This window comes from Nestor notabilis, unplaced genomic scaffold, assembly GCF_000696875.1.
Source record: "Nestor notabilis isolate BGI_N333 unplaced genomic scaffold, ASM69687v1 scaffold4945, whole genome shotgun sequence".
In the NCBI taxonomy this organism is placed as follows: Eukaryota; Metazoa; Chordata; class Aves; order Psittaciformes; family Psittacidae; genus Nestor; species Nestor notabilis.
In genome coordinates, this window is record NW_009928685.1 from 89,626 (window position 1) to 95,625 (window position 6,000).

Sequence of the window (6,000 nt, forward strand, 5' to 3'; positions counted from 1 at the left end):
CCCTTGAGGGACACCACTCATTACTGGTTTCCACTCAGACATTCAGCCATTTACTGTAATTCATTGGACAGGGCCATCCAGCTAATTCCTTATCCATCTCACAGTCCATCCATCAAACCTGTATCTTTCCAATTAGGTGACAAGAATGTTGTAGGGCACTGCATCAAAGGCCTTACAGGCTTCTAGGTAGATGACATCTGTAGCTCTTCCCTTGACCGCTGATGCAGCCACTCCATCAGAAGGCCACCAGGTTCGTCAGACATGATTATGCTTTGGTGAAGCCACAGAGGGTGTCTGTCCCTGCAGTACACAGCTGGGGCTTTTGGGGTGAGGGTTTCCCTTAGAATAGCTGTGCAGGGCACACAGTGCCTGGGGGTGAGGTGTTGAAGAGTCCCAGAGCTGGTGGACCAGCGAGGCAGTGTACATTGCAGCTTCCTGCTGCAACTGGCTGCTCCAGGCCATGCAGAGGTGCTGCTATTTTTTCTCTGAAGCACCAAGAGGATACTAACGTCTCTGAAACATCCTGGTTGCCCTCGCTGCAAGGTGTGCACAGTGGAAACGTGCCACTGAGCAGGCACAAGGTGTGTGCATCGCCATGCTGAGTGCAGGAACAGCCCCTGGGGAGGAGGACCAGGAAGGGGGCAATGGATGGAAATGATTATTCAGCATGTAATCTTGATGGTTTCCTCAAGGTATGTGCCTACACCCACACTTTCTTATATATAGACATATAGATCTCAAATGTGAAGTTGAAGTGCAAAGGCTTTTGAAAGCTTTAAAGGATTTACAATAGTAGCGATGCTGATGTGGGAGGAGAGATAAAATAAAGCTTTGCCCTGGCGGGGGTGGGGGGAGCAAAATTGCAGAACGGTCGTCATGGGGAAACCTGGTGTCAGCTTCTTGTCCTTTCCCAGACTTCTTGTCTGCACACCAGCTGCGGTCAGTGCCTTGCAATGGTGCACAGCACAGTGGCAATCCTGCACCCCCATGCTATTGCAACAAAAATAACATGAAATAACAGGAAATGAAGCTTGGGTCAATAGCTACTTATTGGAAGTGAATGGAAGGAGAGGCAGTTCAGAGAGGGCTGGTATTGGGTAATATGAACAAGAGCTGATGCTTCAGGAAGTATTCACCAAGGAATGTGGTATTTTTATTGTCTCCTTTTCTTTTTCTCTGCATCTTTTTTATTGATTTGCTAGAAGAGAGAGTTCTGTAGCTGTGACATCTGAGAGCTGGTGGTATCTCATGTCTTTACCTGCAGCCTCTGTCTCTGTAATTGTTTCTGGCTTCCTATGTACTGCACTTGGGCTTTTTGTGGGAGGCCTTTCAGCTGCCTGAAATTAAAGGCTCTTCTCTACCAGCCCCTCACCCGAGCTCCTTGCTTCCACTACCAACCAGCATTTTTCTCAGCGTCCTGAATCGATTCAGTATTTCTATTGGAGGTCAGGTATTTTTGTTGGAAAATGCCACTGGTGGTGAGGTTGGCCACAGCCCCCCTCCTCCTCACCCAGCACATGGGAGCCTGGTTCAGTTCTCCCATGTCCTTCTCCAGCACGAGGAGCTGGAACAAGGTTGCAGCACTGCATTTCCCTCATTTCAGTGGTGGTTTAGAGCCAGGAAAGCAGCTCAGCCCCCCTTACACTTTCATTTTTCTGGGAAGCAGATGGGTGTTTCCATATCAGTGTCTGTGTGCTCAGAGCCAAAGGAGGAGAAAGTGTTACCCTGCTCCTTGCACCTTCTCCCTCCTCTCTGACCTCCGTGTCTGGCCGGTGTGGGTCCGCAGCAGATGGCTGCTCAGTCTGTGCCAGTGCTCAAGCCCAGACACACCGGTATATCCCAGGCAGAGCAGTAACGGGACACAGATTAGCTCTGGCACATCCCCAGTTCAAACGAACTTCCCCTGATTAGGGAAATTGCCTGTGATAACACTTCAGACAGATCATCCCTGGAATTATGTTCATAAACTTCCTGTGCACCGCATTACAAATCGAGCCACGAGCTCAGTGTGAGGTGATGCTCACCCCTGAGCCCCCGCCTGCTCCCACCTCTGCGGTGGTGGCCATGACAGTGCCCAGGGTTTACACCCTTTCACCCTGTCTTTGCGCACCAGATGATGCTCACCTTTTTGGCTGGAGATGTGCAGGTTCCTCTTCCCCACTCTCAGCGGTTATCCTAATGCCATGAGAAACATGACCCCACACCTCAACTTTTATTGTCCACCATCCCCTGCTCAAATCCCACTGAAATCTCTACCAGGCTGACTCATGATGAAACTTTCACTACCTCCCTTTGTTAAACGTGCATGATCTTGAGGAGACCTAATGGAAGAACAAAAAGTGTACCTTGCGTGTGTACCTTTTGACATGTTTTTGCCCAAAGCAGACTCTTCTGGGATATGGTGAAGACTGTGTTCCCTGAGATCAATAAGCCTGGGAAAAAAAAGAAAGGAAACCTACCAAATGAAGCTTGTTAAGTTTTACAGTAAAGCACTCCAAGTCTGAGGCATGACATAAAAGCTGGGGCTTCCCCTGAGGGAAACAGACCTGGGGCTGACACTGAATTTAATTTGCTCTATGGTGAAAGAGGCAGCTTTGGAGAAATGCCCATATGCATGCTGATCCCTCAAATAGCCCTTTCACCAGGTTTAGCACAAATTGTGTGCTCCAGAGTATCCAGGGTGTCCTCATGGTGGATGGAGAACAGCACCCAGAGAAGGAGTGCATGGTGGGCACTCCGCAAGCACCACGGCTTATCTTTTAATAGAGGTATTATAGAAAATATAATAGGAATTTCTCAGTGTACAAAGACAAGAGAAAACATTTTCAGAACAGAACTCCCCACCCAGCCCTCAACAAATTACAGATGAAATCTATGTAAGAACAGGAAATGAATTTTCTGTTAATAATCCTTAAGGTTAAAACAGTCCCAAGAGCCAGAGGGTGAGAACACTGCCCAGCTCTGACATCTGCCCTGCAAAGTGCTTTCTATTTTATGTAATATTTAATTGAATGGATTTCTCTTCCTCTGTTCTTTGACTTGCAAGCGATGCTTTGGATGGCATAAAGAGGCACGGAGCCAAAACGAGCTGGAATTGAAAGAGAACTGGAAGAAAAGCAGAGCTTTCCTGCTTTGAGAATATTTCTTTTTAATGTGGGAAGAGGCAAACCAAACAGGCGGAGCTCCCTCCGAAGGGAAAAACACCAAAATGTAACTGAAGCCCTGGCTTCAAAGCCTGGATCCTTATCTAAGTGGCAGGATTTGTCATCACAAGTACGGTCACACAGAAAGTAATAGAATAATAAGAGTGAAAATGTATTTAGTGCTTTTAATACAATATCATCCATCTGAATTATTTCATCTCGAATTCCAGTGTCTGAAGCTTTTGTTAAGGACCAAGATGCTGCAGTCGTGCAGCTTTAGCACCACTGCAACTTTTCATTCCAGCTTCTTCTTTGCCTCCTAGGTGTGGGGGAAGACAGCTTGAAACCTTAAGTCCTGAAGATCCAGCTGCAAAAAGCTTGTGAAAGATGTCTAATTGTCGTGGTTTTAGAGCCTCAGTGTTTTGTAGCAGGATGAAGATTTTGGCAAGTGCCTGGAGCTGGCCATTGTGAGGTATGAAGCAGAGTCCAGGGGAGGTGAAGCACCTTTATTCCCCCTTAGGATGGAGGAGAGAGAGAACAACCATGCAGCCATACTGCATCTCGGACACCACCATGCTGTCCTCGGGGTGCATGTCCTCCCTTATGGCCTTGCTGGCTCCATATGCAGCAGCCACTGCCTGTTTTCTCTGCCTTTGAGGAGCAAAGCCACACCACCCCTTCTCCAGGCATCTCACCCCAGGCTCCTGCCTGGGTGTTGGAGCAGTGCAGGGAGGACATGCACGCTGCAGCGGGGGGATGCAGGGCTGGGGAGGGCCCCCCGACTACCTGTGACTGAAGAAATTTGGAGGTTTGCATTGGCTCACTGGAAAAAACTGTGTGTTGTCACAATGTGTTGGAGCTCAGAAGCTCACAAGGTCCCTCTCAGTGAGCCTGGTCTGGATCTGTGTCTTGCTGTGCCTCAGCACAGGTCCCTTGCGCAGAGGCCAGCCAAGCATCTCAGTTTCACTCCAGCTTTTGGCTTCATGGTTTCAGGGAAGGAGTGAGATCATGAACTGCAACCAAAAAGCAAAATAAAGAGAGGGCAATGTACATGATTTTTTTTTCAAATAGCAGGATTTTCTGTCAGCTTCATGATAGGAAGGAAATGGCTGGATTTTGGCAGTTGGCAATACTGCCTTTACCTAGATTTGTCCCAAAAGCAGGATGACGTGAATGTGCTGGAGGGGACTCTTAAATCTGGGGATAAGGTTTTGCCCCCATGCAGGAAGGGAAGGAGTAGGGTGTCTGTCCTGCCTTGGGCAGACTGACATCCAGATGCTGCTTTGTGGCCTGTGTATCAGTGACTGTGTTTCTGCCGGGTAGTGATGTCTCTCCGCAACCAGACAGGGCTTGTGAGCTGTCACACAAGGTCCTTCTCTCCTCCCGAGTGCTTTTGCCTGGGTTTGCTTTGTGATTGGATCTTTGGGTGGTGGCAGAACTTAATTTCATTCTAAATTTGCCTGGAAATCAATCCAGTTCCTCTGAGCACCACCTATTTGCAAAGAAGTGATGATGTTCTGGGTTGCAGTCACTCTGGGGCCGGGCAGAGACTAGATGGCCAGCCCTCCCTCTTGCTTCGCACGACACAGGATGAACACAGCATTATAATGTCAATCGGCTCGGTACACTTTTCAAACCCACTGAGTAAACACTTGCTGAGAGAGTGCTGCAGGTAGGCTTGCTTGCCAAGGGCTGTTGCCTCTTTCCTTAGCTGTGTTTAGTGAGTACATGGTTTTGTTTAAACAGGAAAACACACTAAGAGGCACTTCATCTTCTAGTGCTCCCGACTATGCTGCCTGCATTCCTGGCTGGGGTGTTTAATATACATTAAGTGCAACGTGCTCATGGGACCCCCTGGTTAAAATACCAGCAAGCAAACAGCACTGCACTGCAGTTACCGGGGTGACTATTTGAGTAAGAAAAGGCCAGCTAGGTCCAGTTTTCCATCACTTTTCTTTTTCCTTAGGTTTCGTGTCAGTTGTTCAACTGTCACAATGCTTCCTATATAGCCTCTGGTGGCCACAGTGAATGAACCTCGGTTAAAATATGCAGTCATGATTTTTAAGCATGACTTCTAGGGTTGGGGTTTTGTTCCTTTGGCATGCACCACATGAAAGTTTACTTTAGCCTCAGCTGCACATCCGGGTTTCTCATGCAGCAGCATCAGTGCCTGGCCAGTAAGCCAGTGCTCTCCCCATGCCTGTTTTAATGTGCTGACTGTGGACAGGCACAGCATGGCTTATGGAGGAGCGATGATGCTGCATGAGGTGAATCCCAGCTGAGGTTGCTCTATTCTTGGATGCTGAAGTTGGGAGGGGTCAAGGTGTCCAGCCCTTGCAGGAATGCTCAGCACCAAACCTGGTGCCCTTAAAGTGTGTTGAGTTGAGCAAAGGCTCAGTAGGGTAATACTGATATACAGCAGTGTAAAGCTTGCCCAAATGTGACAATTTACAGATGCAGTATTCCAGAAGTATTGCAGCAAAACCAGTCTTGACTACTACTCCAAACCCAAATCCACATTCCTCCATGATGTCCTGAAACAGATACTTTGGCTGAATGTCAGAAGCTGTCTCCTTACATTACTGCATTTGTGTCCCCAGACTTCGGCTCCTCAGCTCCACAAACATCTTGGTTGGCAAAGATGACAGCAGAGATGTTTTCTTTGGCTTCTCAAGCATCTCCTGGGAAGGGTGTCTGTCTGTTCCACCTTCACCACCAGAAGATCCCCTGCCCTGGGCCTAGTGATCACTAATGGTCCTGGACTCACTTGGCACCACTGTGAAAGGTATGAAGAGGGTCTCACACAATTCCCTCTGAGTTTAGCTACTGGGGATGAGACACAGATCATACCTGCAAA